At 27.6% G+C, this 15,565-nt stretch overlaps 1 protein-coding gene across 3 annotated transcripts in view; it reads right to left on the bottom strand.

The window, feature by feature from the left end:
- Positions 1–15,565, bottom strand: part of LOC112595780 (frizzled-5) — a 71,813-nt gene that overhangs the window by 37,008 nt on the left and 19,240 nt on the right. Inside the window, exon 3 of one of the 3 annotated variants that reach the window (XM_025341105.1) lies at positions 12,918–12,983. The exons of the other annotated variants lie outside the window; for them this stretch is intronic. The gene's annotated coding sequence lies outside the window, so the exon portion shown is untranslated. The remainder of the gene's footprint in view (positions 1–12,917; positions 12,984–15,565) is intronic. 3 annotated transcript variants of the gene reach the window in all.

Below are 15,565 nucleotides of genomic sequence, written 5' to 3'. Positions count from 1 at the left end.
CAAATAAATGATTTTTATCGGTGTACTAATATGGTAAATAAAAGTTTAATTATGTGATATGCAACATTTATAATTACATAAACTATTAAAATAGCTCCAGATGACTATTAAAGAACAATAGGTATTGCAATTTATTTTTAAAATTTATGTACTAGAAAAAGAGTCCGTTTGAGCAAAGATTATAACAAAATTCACGGAGAAATTGACAAACGAGATCAGTTGTGACTATATTGAATTTAGTATAATTTTCAATAGTAATCTAACGTTAGTCCAATCTAATCATTTTGTTTTTTAAAATTGGATTTAAGCTTTCACGTAAAACACTATCATTTAAATACTTTTCATTTGAAAACGAAACCATAACGTCATTAAATTTTAAAACTATGATATAATTAGACTTAATCGTTTTAAAGTTATTTATTGCAAGATTATTTCTTTTTCTTTCATTTATTATTTCAGACGTTATGTATGCCATATATTTTATGCTAAAACTTTTAATAGATAACATTTTACATGACACAGAAACATAAAATAAAATACTGGCTATCAATAAAAGTGCATTTTATTTAGTGTTTAGTTTATATATTGCATTTATTAATGTGGATTTCAGGATTTGTAAAATTTTATGAAAACCATGCGATGGATATTTATCCATCGCTGAATATATATATATATAATTAGGTACCATAAAATACTATAGTGTATGATAAATATCATGTACTTTTAGAGCACAAACGAGTGTTAACGGCACATTTTGTCATTGCATTTCATACAAAGGTACGAATGAATGGCCAACCGTGGCCATACATAACTGCCATGATAATATTGTTGTACGGCGTATTAAGTATATAACGGAAATGAATATTAAATGTCAAAAGGACCCAATGCCCTAAAGTAGTTACAATACCTAACTTACCTACATGTACATGTACCGCAATTTAATAGAGTAATTATTTTTCACACAATGCTTCTCTACCGCCAAGTATCTACACAATATTTTAATAGACTATATGGCGTATACCTTTAAATACACTGTGTTATTTATTTATTTATTTTTTTTTTTTTTGAGAACATAAAACAAGGTAAATATATTGCAGTCAACGCGGGGTCGTATAAAATATGTATAATATGGTAAAGTAGGCGGTGGCGATGATGGACGGTAAATTGTCTTTAGTATACCTATAATATTTTAAATTATATCGTTTAGTGGTCTAAACTCTAAATCATAGCGTAAGCCTACACGTGACGTATAATAATATTATATAGGCGTACGTCAAAATCGCATTTTATGCAATATACGTTCAGTGTTACTCAGCTTTTTTTATGCAGATTACATTTAATATATATATAATAGTTATTAGTTAGTAAAATATATCATAAGTAATACATAGTGACCTTGCGAATAAAATGAAATAAGATATTTTTTTCTTGACTTAAAAAAATTTTGGTTTTACAGTCAAAAGTGATGAAATATTTTTTACATTTCTATTATATTGACAAGTGGTAAATTTTTATTTTTTATGACGCCAGAAAGTTTTCCATTAATCTCCAGGTTAAGCACCAATAACAATAATAATTGTACGTAGAGGCAGAACCTACTGGAATTACAATTTTACCTTTTGTACCATAGACACTATAATACTCGTCAATAAAACGTTTTATTATACCGTTTTTGCGATGTCGGACGTTGGCGAAGTGCGTGTGCGTAGTACGGGTGCAATATAATAATATTCACGCGCCGGTCGACGGGATAATAAGAATCACATAATAATTGGTCCATTTATCGTGTGTAACTTTATTATTGTACCTATACTTACATGGCTTGTCTGACCATCTGGCCATCAAATCACCGCCTATAGAATATATGTTATCCAAGTATACGACGCATAATTGAATAAAAATTTTAAATTTCCTGGTCGCGTTTTAAAATTTTTACTTAAAATTGTCCTGTGCGTGTGTTTAACCATATATATTATATTATGTACTATGCGCTATGCAGTATACGCGACTTACATACAAACCGCCGTCGACGACAGCAATAACAATATAACAGTGATACTTTAATGGTACTTTTCGCGTTTAATTAAAAATTTCTAGTAGTTCGTTTAACCTTTTTAATGTGTTTAACAGACCTTCCGCCGAGCCATGCAATCATAAACAATTGAATATACCACACACGCGAAGACTCGACAAGTAAAAATGTTGTGGGTACAATAATATTAATAATAATTTATGTTTAATATTGTAAGTCTTGGCGTGTATACTAATATAGTACGTTATATTATATTATGTATGAAGTATGTAGTAGGATTTACAAATCGGAATTGATTCATGTGGTTGCTCGGTTGCCACAGCGCAAAAGCGTACGACTATTGTAATATTTTTAGGTAAAAGAAGAATTACAATAGGTGATTATAATGGTAAAAAAACAAAAAAAACAACAAGACGTACATGTAGGTGACTAAAATATTAATAACGGTCCGTTTATTTATTATAATGAAATAATGTTATATTACACGGCGCCTTATAATATATTATGTGCGATAGATATCCGATAAATTAGCAGTCGTTTCATCGGGTAAAAATAAAATCTCTGCACACGCGCAACCCACGTCGTACGTAAAGATACTATCTACCTACCTAAATAATATTATAATAATATTACGGTCGTCGAATCTTTGAGGTAGGAATTGTTCATGTACAGTGTGTGTGAGTGTGTGTGTCGTATTTAGTATTCGAGTTTTTTTCTTCTGGTGGGCGTGTACCCGAGGCTTTATTTACTCAAGTAACTGAAATATAATGATTCGACGGGTATCTATGTAATATATTATAATATACAACATTTATATACATACATACATACATATATATATATATATATGAACACACAAGTACGTGGACGAGCGTGTTGAAGGCGATCGCGGCAGAGGTGCAGGTTTATTCTTCTTAGTCTGGTTAGATATGTGCATTGCTGGTGGCATTTTTAATTTACATCCAAAGAGGTTTATTTTGAGCTCGTGTATACGCGTTAACGGTCGTTATAATAATATTATAAACCTTGCCCATTAAAATAAAAATAATAATGATAATAATAAAAAGGAAAAAACAAACATAACATATTTTAAGTTCACATCGTTCTATACGCGATAGCAGTATAATCGTACAACGGGGTAGTTGTGGTAGGGGCTTGGTTCGAGACGTTAGTCCAACCAAGTAGTTTCATTTGTACTCGTGATAGTATCTTTTATAGTGTTATAAGAATATTCGTATCATTAATGATGTCTAAATTATTCGGTAGTTGTCACTTGTCCACTTGTCGCTATCGCCATATACTGACATATGCGATCCCGTTCGGTCATTATAGACCGCCTACTATTCATATAATATACCAAGAGCAGTGTTTATGGATAAACTTATATCTATAATAATCTATATTAATAATTATAATAATATTACTTGAGTTCATTGTTCTGGTCTATATAGTGCCTTTAAACTATTATGAATAGCGGTTGTACGTGGATGTGTCCTTATCGGTTGTACAATTTATATTATACATGCGGGTGAATAATCCTAGCTGGTCGAAATATTTAGATCGATTGATACACGTTTGGAAGGCTATTTTGATTAATGATAGCGTAAAAATTAAACTCAGTTTGCCATTATCTATTATATATATTTTTTTTTATTTTATCGAAATATTAACATTATTAAATATAGGTGAACATTTACAATAGCTAACTTTGTTGGTAGTCATTGCGGAACAGTAGAATTACGAAAACACGATATATACTCACTACTCAGATATATACTCTATTGGTTCTTCGCGTTTTATTGTCCAGATTTGAAATCCAATTTTCGAAATGAAATAAAAACCAATTTTATATCTGTATAGATTTTACTGTATTATTGGTGTATGCCACGGAAAATGCTATCTTGTTTTAATTATTTACGCGGGTAGATGGGTTGATTTTTATAGCTGATTAGCGGTTACTGTTATGTTTATTTGTATTAATATAAAAAAAGAACAAAAGTAATCAAGGTGATCAACGCATCAAGGTGATTCGATTTCGGGCAGTCGCTGTAGTATTTGAGACCACAAAAGTTTCGCATTCATCTGCGTCATTCATAAACCTCGCAAAGGTTGAGATAAACAATTATATTAACATTATTTTTATTGGAATTAAAAGGGTTAGAAATTGTATACTTATCCTTCGAAATTAATTTAAATATGGTAGTAGCATCATTTTTAGAAACAAGTGTGCACTTGCGTGTGTTGCTTATTAAAAAAAAAATTAGTCATTAAAAAAATATATTTTAATTTTAATTTTCATATGACCTTTCACATATTGTTCAAGTATTGATATTACACTTCAATAACTTTAATAATAATTAGTAGAATTTTAGAAATTACACACTTGTTGATTTAATATCTTTACCCGGTTAGGTAATAATATTATCATAATTGAAAATACATGATCTTCACCAATAAGATTATAATATTATTTAATATTTATTATTCATTATAAACGGGTTTTTGCGTATACAATCAAAATTTAAGTAGATTATACATATTAATACATTTACTTATATTATATACGTATATATATATATCTTCATTTATTTTTCAAATAAGTATATTTATTTAACAGTAATATTTAATGCGTATTCACAAATGAGGTTAATTTGAAGGAAATACACAGTATATCAGGGAACCTAAATTGATCATTCACTCCAAAGTTGAAATTGTTATTGGTATATAGTTTATAATCCTAAAGTTTATATCTATTCAAACTTAACAATAACAGTTTCCTATTGCTGTAATTTAGTTATAATTTATAGTTTCGATAATCTACCCTTAGTAAATATTTGTTGCATAAAGTTTGTATGTCTTCGAAGAATTTTCATGCAAGTGGCACGTATTCGTTATGAACTCAGTTTAACCAAGTACTTTATAGACTTGATATAAAACTTAAATAACATGAATAGTAAAATCGTCTGTTTGAAAGTAGTTTTCTTGTATATTATGAAACCCACTTTAACCTTAGATCACAAACTTTACAGTCTAAAAGACCGGACTTTTAGAAATTCGTTTATTGTTTCAATAATTTGAAGTTTATTTAATCTAACATAAGTACCTTCTAGTAAGGTGATAAACTAAAATTAGATACAACTCTCAACTGAATATGATCAGCTGATATCAGTAATATAGAAATGTTCAAAGTTCATTACTTACTTATTGAAATACGGTCTAAAAAACTATATGCTTGTTATGTTGTGACATTTATGAATAATTCAATTTTATGAAAATTTAACTAAGGGTTTTTTTTAAACTGAGTTTCCTGATAATTTCTGGCCGATAACAAATGAGAATTATTTTTTAGAATAAAATAGTTTATAATTAATTAATTAACTAATAATATATATTATATATTATATAACATAATAACATGTTTATAAAAGTTTTATTTGTTAATATTACCAATAAAATTATTTAACAATTTTTATTTATTTAATTGCAATAAAAAAATATTATTTCAATTTATTGAGTTTTAATTAAAATATTTAAATGAAATGCACAGTCAAAAACATCATGTGCATTAATTCTTATATACATTTTAAGTGCCTTTAATCTAGGATTAAGCAGTAAATGTTCAAAACAACTGTTGAAGTTACACGAATAAAAAGTACAAATTTATATAATGAATTATACATGTTACCGGTAACTTTTGGATGACGTTACTAAAGAGAAAACTTAATCCGTTCAGTGAAATAATTTTAAAACTTTCTTGAGGTTTCATTCGGAATTTTTAAAGGTTACCAGAGATATTAATGTGAACTTTATGCGAATATACCCTCATTAATGGTTAACGCCTACAAATGCCTTAGTGTAATAATAATATGGACTATATAGATATAATTGTATTGTAAGATATATTCTCTATTTTACTTGCTTAACCAAACATATTTTATTACGTTTCAGTTCGTAGTAAACAATAATCATCGGTCAACTAAAATTAACAATATTTTGTATTTTGAAATAAATTACAAGAGTTAAACTGATAAACTGTATAAATACGAACTCAGAGAGTTTTTTATAGTCATTAAAAGTAAGTTATAAATTATATAGTTATAATTAATTCAATTTTTTGATTAATTCAAAAACTATTTAGTACTTAAATTATATAAGTGTACGAAAACGACTCGCGTGTATTTCAATACAAATTTACTGTGACAAATAAAACAGTTATTTATTATTGTAACAGTGAAATAATAATAAAATAACATAATGCAATGAAAAATGAAAATACATATATTATGTACTTGTATGTATGATTGTATCTTTATATTATGTGTTAAATAATAAAAAACATAATACGTCATTGGTTTTTTTTTTTTTTTTGCTTAAATATAGACTATATTTATTAGTTTATTCTATAATAATATGGTACGGATTTGCATGGTGGTGTTTCAAATTGTGATGACCTGCATGCATACCTCAATTGATATGTAACAGGGATGTGTCAGAAACATGCCCTTTATATAATATATATTTAGAAGAATAAGAATAACAGGAAATAGTTTTATATAAAATTCGTCACGAACACAACAATGCAGAAAATATTTTCGAAAAGGCCAAACGATATAATATTTGTACGAAAACGTGGTTTGAAACACAATAGAAACGGAACGGAGTGACGAATTCAAGTGGATTTGAAGTGACCAGACATTTATTGTGCTCATAATGCTCACATAGAAATATAACATAATATATAAAAGAAAACAACGATTTGAACTATTCTTTGGACCTCTTGATGACATTCAATTTCATCGACTTCAACCCGTTACATTGTCATGTATTTCAAAATTGAAGATTTTGTACCATATATATTTTAAACGAATAACCCCTCAGTTGGGATATACTGTAAACGATGTTGTACTTCGTCGAGCATTATTGAAACGTTCTATTTTATTCTATAGTATATTAAACCACTAAGGTACTACCACACATATAGATTTAGACAGATTTTAATGTCAACACGAAAATATGCTGAAGGTTAAACCAGACAAAAAGTGAAACGTAAGGGGCGTAATATTTACGTTTTATTTTAAAAGATTTTTCCAGAGTAAAAATGTATTTTTATTTTTTCTTCATATACTTCAAGACATTATAACATAAGACTTGAACTGTAAATAATAAAATAGTTTCCAAGATAATAAATACGATTAGATATTTTGTTAGAAACGTTTAAAAAAAAAAAAACCACATTCGTTATTCTTGGCGAACTTATATTGTGCATTTCTGTATGCGTGTGTTATATGCTGCTAGTTTTAATTTTCAAGCGTTACAAACAAATTGCTGTGCTGTGGCGGTGGTATGATATATATGTATGAATAAACTTACCAAAGTTTGCGTGCACAGAAAACATTGGAATATAAACACAAAAAAGTTATAGTGTGTGCTATGTATGCTATACAAACAATGTCTGCCACACTACGCGTTTTACTATGCGAATTCGAAGTTACATATATAATAATACTAAAATATAATTATGTATAATAATAATCTACTGGTCACGCGTGCACACTTATAAAAAATTTATCTGCCGTCGCTACAGAATGTGTTTTTAGCATAAAGAATATTAAAGTTTTGTTACATAGCAGAAGATTGAAAGTTTATATTTTCCTTGTATTTTTACAATCAAACTGTTGAAAAAAAAAGAGAAAAAATATGATGGTTTTGTTTTTCGCGAGTAAAGAAATTATATTAATTTGAAGATATTATTATAGTCCACGGCTGTTCACAAACTGGAGAAAATGTAAACCATACTAATGTATATTATGCGTATCTATGCGTCAGGGTTTATTCGATATAACGGCAAATTTAAATACGTTATGTTTGCGGGAAGCAATATTCTGAATTCCGAGTTAAATTCTCTTCATGGTCGATTAAACACGTGCTATGAATAAACAATATATATTTATTTTTCCTTCAAATACATGTGTTATATATAAAAACAAAACGGTGCGACGTAGATACCATATACACAAAATAATAATAATATATTATATTGGAACATTCTTAAAATAATAAAATATTATTTTAAGACGAGTGGTTTTCAACACAACATATAATATTGTAACAATATAATATTATTTTGAATTTTTGGAATGCAGATATTACATATCTTATAATATTATTATCCATTTTATAATATATTATGATATAAACGTTGAATAAAACCATTTGTATGTGTTTATTGTTATCTACTAAAATGTATAAAGATGAACGTATTGAATGATTTAATGTTGATGGATTCAAAGTAAACAACTGTGACTGATATTGGCCGTATGAGACGCAGCAAACAATTTTAGCTAAAAAACGTATACACATTATAATAATATGATATTATACAGTCATAAAACCATAGCACCACCAGAGAGAGGATTTTTAAGTAAAAATAATATGAGTAAATATTGCAAGCAATATTCGCTGCTAGCGTGGTGTTAAGTATAACTATGCTTAAATATATAAGTAATACCGGAAAAATATAACGTAGCACTTAGGTGCCATAATATAATATGTACAGGTCGTAAATCGTAATATATAGGTATTATGAAAACGAGTAACATATATAGTAGTAACATCATATTATAATGATTCGTATAATACGCAATAACATCTTGGAAAAATAAATCGAGAAAAATTATATTAATATAATATGTTTGGAGGTACAGTATGTTTAAATATTTCGTCAATACGAGATAACTTGGATTGGATCCACTGATGCATTTGATGTGGTTTCTTTTTAGAATTAAATCTAAGCAGATGATATTCTAGACTGAACCCAATCATTGCCGTATTATATTATATCGAAGCCACAAAAAAAAAAAAAGACAAACGTGTGTAAATAATATTATAGATTAACATATAAACAACGGGGATAATATTATTATAAATAGGATTTATTTTTGAGCGTTAATGTTGTGATTGAGCGAAATTATTCCGAATCAGCTATAAAGGCATAGACCATATAATCCATGTTAACAGAACATTTATTATACAGCGACTTATATAATATAAATCGTTAAAATCGATTATTTTCAATTTATTAAAAAAATATTCTTCCATCTAACAATTCATTTTTCGAGTTTGTTAAAAAATTTATAATTTTATATTTGTTTTTTTCAAAACTGGTCGTATTTTTGGTCTTCAGTGTTTTGGTTCTGATATGTTCGTAATTATATTATTTTATTTTCATGTTCGTCGGATATTTTTAAATTTATATGTTTTTTTAAAAATTAATTTAATGTATTGTAAATACTATATTATTATGCATCAGTGTTGATCAATTGATGTTCTATTGGCTGTTATTTTTTATCAATTTTCATATTGTCACTGATCACAAACAAATTTTCATTCGGTAGAAGTGGTAGTACGTATAATAGGTTATTATAGGTACTTTCGTGGAATGATTAATATCTTTAATATCATTAGCTGTTTCTGTTTTTAGTGTTTTATTTGTTGAATTTGGAGAATTTTTCATGTCATTTTGTATAATCAGCTAGTAATAATATATAGGTAAATTAAAATTCGTAAATTATAGCTATTAGCAGGGCTATAATATGGTAGAAATATAAACAGCCACCTAAGGCGGAAAATTTTAAATGAAAAACATGAAATATGAAATACAAAAAATATATATATGTAATAATGATAACATCTCGTTTACCGATAACGCTTCGTATTCGTAACATATTAGTAGCAATATCTAAAATATTATTGGGTATAATACCCTATTGAAAGTATTACAGTTTATTATAAATAATGACATTTTTTTACCAAATTCAGTTGTAGCAATTTGCATTACTCGTATTTTAACAATGTATTAGTTGCTATAGGTGAACTTAACTTTTCCAAATTAAAAATAATTAAAAATTATTTGATGTTTTTTACGAATTAATAAAGGTTAAGTGATATTTTTATAGTTTAAACTGAAAAAGAATTCCGAGCTTAAAAATGTATTGATTGAATTTGCACAGCAAAGGCTACAAAATAAATTGTATTTAGTATATTTTTATTTTGCAGTTATATGTTTTCAATTAATAATTAAATACTTATTAAAGTACTATATGATAACTTGTTATATTTTAATAACATTTATTTTTATTTTTATTATTTTTATATTTTGTAAAAAAAACTGAGGTCACTCAAAATGTACAAATTTTTTTAATTAATATTAACAAGATTTTACTGTTAAAAACGAATGTCTTTATTTTATATATCTCTCCTACTCCCTAAAAAATTAACTATTGAATAAGTGCAGCGTAAATAAGATTTCCCTAAAATGACGAAAAACCTAAGGTTAGGCTATCTGAATTGGATATCGGTCATTAAAGAGCAATTTGCCAACTTGTGCTGTAGGCTGCACACGTACCAATATAATATGGTAATATCTCAGTGACGTAACCCCAGCAATTAAAAGCGCATTGACAATTTTGTAAATTAAAAACAATTTCGTGCGTGGTCCAAGCGGTTACGTAAATATAATTTATGGCTTCAAATATGTTTTTATAAAAAAAATCTTTGAGAAACCCGACAAGGTGACTTTGCGCATGTGTAGTGTCGTTAGTAATATTACTTCAACTATAAAATAATAATATTATTATTGTAATAATTATTTGCGACGTGTATTTAATATTTATAGTTTTCTTTTTATTCAGTGCTCGCACACGCACACACGACATCGGCATGGGGTTCGCGCTACATGTGTTCTACCGTAGTCGACGGAGGTGTATACATTGCGTATATTTACCTACCTATAAGTTTAATGTTAATGTGGCGTTTGTCCGTGACATTTGAATGTATATTATATAGTTATCACAAATTTTTAACAGTCGTATAATAAAATTAATGATATATAATATTTAAGACGTTTTGTGCAACTTGAAAAATATAATATATTGAATAAATATACTATATTTATAATATAGACTCTATCTATATTACTTATAAGTTATAACAAAAAAAATATCATACTAGTAACATTTAATATTAATTATTATTTTTATATGACTTTTCCTACGCACGTATGTATCAATTACTTTTTTTGTCTTACGTGCATCGAAATGATAATAATATTTCCAATTGAATACGGCACTTAATAATTTTTTCCAACACTGCACACCGTGGTGATATTTTCGTTTTTATCATAATGTATGTGATTTGAGAGATTTCGTGCAAAAGGCCGTAAACGGGATATTCGAAAAAGCCCTGAGAGGATATAACGTTCTTTTTTCACTTTGAAGTACACAATTATATTATATTGTTGTACATACTGGATGATTTTTTTATTAACATAAAGTAATAGTACAAGACCATATTAAAAATTGTTGATTTATTTAAATTTTTAAGATCGTACACGTATTATTTTTATTTTTTTATAGTTAAATAGTTTTTTTATTTCAATTTTAAAAACACATAATTTTACAATTCAATATTGTCTGATTTACAATTAATGAATCACACTACATGTACATGGTTAGGTATGTACGCTACCGTATGTCAGTAATGGAGCTATATTTAGGGGCGTATTTAGATGGTGAAAATACCATTGCCTCGAGCGGCAATTTTTTAGGATTTAGGTATGACAACATATTATGCATGTAAAATTTACAACCATCATTTATCGTAATTCGTTTAAGAAAGATAAATGGAAATTTTTAACATACTTATTGTGGTTTTATATAAAAATCAAAATTATTTTATTCATAAAATAAAAAAATATTATAAAAATATAATTTATTTTTGTTATGGTAATTTTTATAGCAAAATAATTTTTTGTGATTAAGTTTTTTAAAATTGGTTGAGGAGGTAATATTCAATAGAGGTGATTTCAAAGCTATACCTAAGGCGCCAAATCTGAAAATATGATGTAGTAGTAGACACTTTATTTATTTTTATTATTAATATTTTCATTAAATAAAATCGCCAACAAAGTGAAATTTAATATTAACATTAATATTGAATTCGAATAAATACTACGTCATATTTTTAAATAAAAATGCCTACGAGAATCAAATAATATCATAATACCTATTTTGACATCATCGGTGGCGATGTGATGTAGGTATATAATATTTATTATTATTGTTGTTACTATTAATGCGCTGACCTATACATAGATTAAAAAAGGCATTGAGCGGCTTTGTGTACAATATATTATGTTATGTATGCGTGTACGAATAAAATTCGATTATGTTGTGATTTAAACGTTTAAAACGGTAGTGGAGGTGAGAAGAAATAAATAATAATGTGGGATAAAATGTTATGTGTAAAAAAAAAAAAAAATAATACTGTCCCCGCGCGTTATTACTGTTCTTTTATTATTATTATGCATTTGTACCGGGAGCCCTCCTGAAGGAATTTCATACAGCAAAGTAAATAAACGAATAACAATCAATTATATCATATTATTCGTATGTACCCATATGCGCATTCGGTGCGATAATAATAATAACCAGCCGTTCGAGTTTTAAATAGAATTTTTTTCAAGAAAAGAACCGCCATGCATTGTTCGCGGTGGACGATTGTGTCCGCATGCTAAACACACACACACACGCATTTTCACATACCGGGGTCTTTTATTGTGTATCGACTAGAGGTACGAAAAACGTCAAATCGGCACGAACGCTTATTATAAATATCGCTCAGATTTTTTTATTTTTTTGTCACCCCCCCTCAACAACGAAGAAATTGTTTGGAAGTAAACAGTTGTGGTGCTTATTATAATACATAATATATTATTGTTATGTTGTATTATTTGTGGATATTATATTTAATAAGCGTGTGACGGATCTAAAGAAAAATAAATAATATGTAGGTACCTACTACTTTATACTTGGGTACAAAATATTACCTCAATAACGATTAGGATATATTACATTTTGGCATGACACCGGTGCGACGGGTTCTTCGCTGCGCCCTGAAAATCGTCGTAAAACATTTTAATAGTATAGACTCCCGTGTGTACCTTTAATAAATAATAACTATATTATAAATTTCGCGCACTGCGACGTTTCTAATAGGTTTGCTGGAATCATGGGCGGAGTAGAAACTAAATTCAGGCCCAGAGATTGAAATTTATCCAGGCCACCCATCTTTTACCAATTAAATCACAAAATGATTTTAATCTCAAACGACTTTATATTTCTTATAATTTAATAATATAACGCTGTATTATCCGACTTCAAACGGAAAAAAATGAACAAGTGTAAGTAAACGATGTTCAGCGTAATTCAGTTCAAGTTTACCTCAATTCAAGGGAAAGTTGTTGTTTATTTACTCGTTTTGTAGACAAATCCGAATGAGATGAGCAATTCACATGTGGTAAATAGCTGATACAAGCATATAGCGTTTGACTTGATTCAATTCAGTTTAAGTGAAATAAATTTAGGAGAAAATCATATTAGCTGAAATACAACTCGTGAAAATAAAGAATGTAAACATATACATTTTTAACACGAACTACAAGTGAGAAATATTGTCGTATAAAATCTAGTTTTAAAAAGTACATATAAAATCCAGACAGATGGCGCTATGGAAATATTCATATTTTATCTTTAAATTGTTTATATCATGGAAATAGAACATTTTAGTTGATATCATTATTGTGTACAGTTATAAAAAGCGATATTGCAATAGATATTGTTTATAATATATTATTATGTCTTAACAAATAAGATTGTCAGTATGAGTGGTGTTTTTGTGATAATACATTTGATGTAGTGCATTAATAATAAAAAAAGAGACAAAACGTAATAAATCATCGAAAAACTATATAAAAAAATTGTCTCTCTTACTAGATAAAAATAAAGAAAAGAAAAGTTTAGTTATTTTTTCCATAATGGAAAGAACTATATATATTACATATACGCTTAAGTAATCTTTAGACTCCTCAATAATCTCGAGATTATTATATTCCGCGAGGGTGACAAATATACCGAAAAATTTTATTGTTGTTATAAATCTTACATTTATACATATATATATAGCGTTTTATGTAAGGATAGATGAGAAAAAATCGTTTTATCATCTACTCGTGGGGTGTAGTATGCTATAAGTACACTATATTATAATTTGTGGTATCAAATTATCCTAGAATTTTTTTTTTTTTTTTTTTATTTCGATCGTTGACAGCTGACATTTTTTATAAAGCCATAGAGCCCGAACAAATAATAATTCATATCAATTTTACGTTATTGGTATAACAACTAACAAGTGTGGAATAGAATTAAGATATTAGTATATTGGTATTACACGCAAGAGAAGAAAGGCAATCTTACGAGAAACTGAAAATGCTGTAGAAAGAAATAAAAGATTAATTATTGAATTATTCTAAAAAAATCTTTAAGTAATACAATCAGATATTTAAGAATTTAAGATTTAATCTGTAATTTTCACCTTTAATCCTTTTACTATAGTAAATGTGATATAAATAATAATATGTGATATTAGACAATATATAAATTGAACTGGAGCCCACTGCAAGGTCTTAGGTATAATTTAAATATTATATTAGTGTTATTTATTGTATTTTTACAGAAGAAGTTTGTTAATTTTTAGTTATTTTTACTCGATCATATATAACGTCACAATAATTCATATGATGTGCCACACTGTACGCAAAAACTGCATTTTAGGTGCAGCAGGTCGAATACAATAAGCAATAAGCTATATTTCTTATAGAATTTTAATTAAAATTGGAGCAATATGAATTCCTCATCGCCTGTCAATCATTAAAACTGTCGCATAAATCGAAAATTATTGTACGCTTACAATTTCAGTTAATGTGATTTGGATCGTAACGTGTGCGTCACTGTTCATACATCGAGCGTATGTACTTATTATATAGTATTTTAGTTTCGAAGTAGTTTGGAATAATACAATAGAGTTGTCATTATATATCTCACTGTTTAAAAAACTCTTAGCTCGCAAAAAAAGATTGAAGGGTAGTTGATGAGCAAAGATAGATAGTAGGGAGCAGAGCCCCCTAGTATATAAATTTATAAATTATTGTTAGTTATTATCTTTCACAGTGACGATAAAAAAAAAAATACGTCGTGAAAAGTATTGATGCATGCGACGCGAATCGTGACGTTTTCGATACTGTCATAACACATTATATGCGCATACAACTATAATAATAATACATTGGAATTCTTTTTTTTTTTTTTTTTAGCATTATAATATTATATATTGTATTTTATACAATAATCGGACACGCATTATTGTTGGTTTTCAAAGGAATCGAAATCCTTGCTCAACACAATTAAACTAGATAATATGCAATTATAACGATGTAACATGTTATATGAGATACTCGAAAAGGTACATAAACGGGTTAGTTTTATTATGCTAACATAATGTACTTACTAAAAATGTTTCAAGGAATCACGTTTGAAATTCTCTACTGCAGTAAAATTAAATAATTTACTATTTTAATACGTCAAAGCTGATTTAAAAAGTGTCTTGATTTTCATTTTATCCTTTAATAGGTATATATTA

This window comes from Melanaphis sacchari, unplaced genomic scaffold (genome assembly GCF_002803265.2).
Source record: "Melanaphis sacchari strain LSU unplaced genomic scaffold, SCAv2.0 Contig2_pilon_pilon, whole genome shotgun sequence".
In the NCBI taxonomy this organism is placed as follows: domain Eukaryota; kingdom Metazoa; phylum Arthropoda; class Insecta; order Hemiptera; family Aphididae; genus Melanaphis; species Melanaphis sacchari.
Note: the sequence above shows the minus strand (reverse complement) of the source record. Positions and strands in the feature narration are given on the sequence as shown.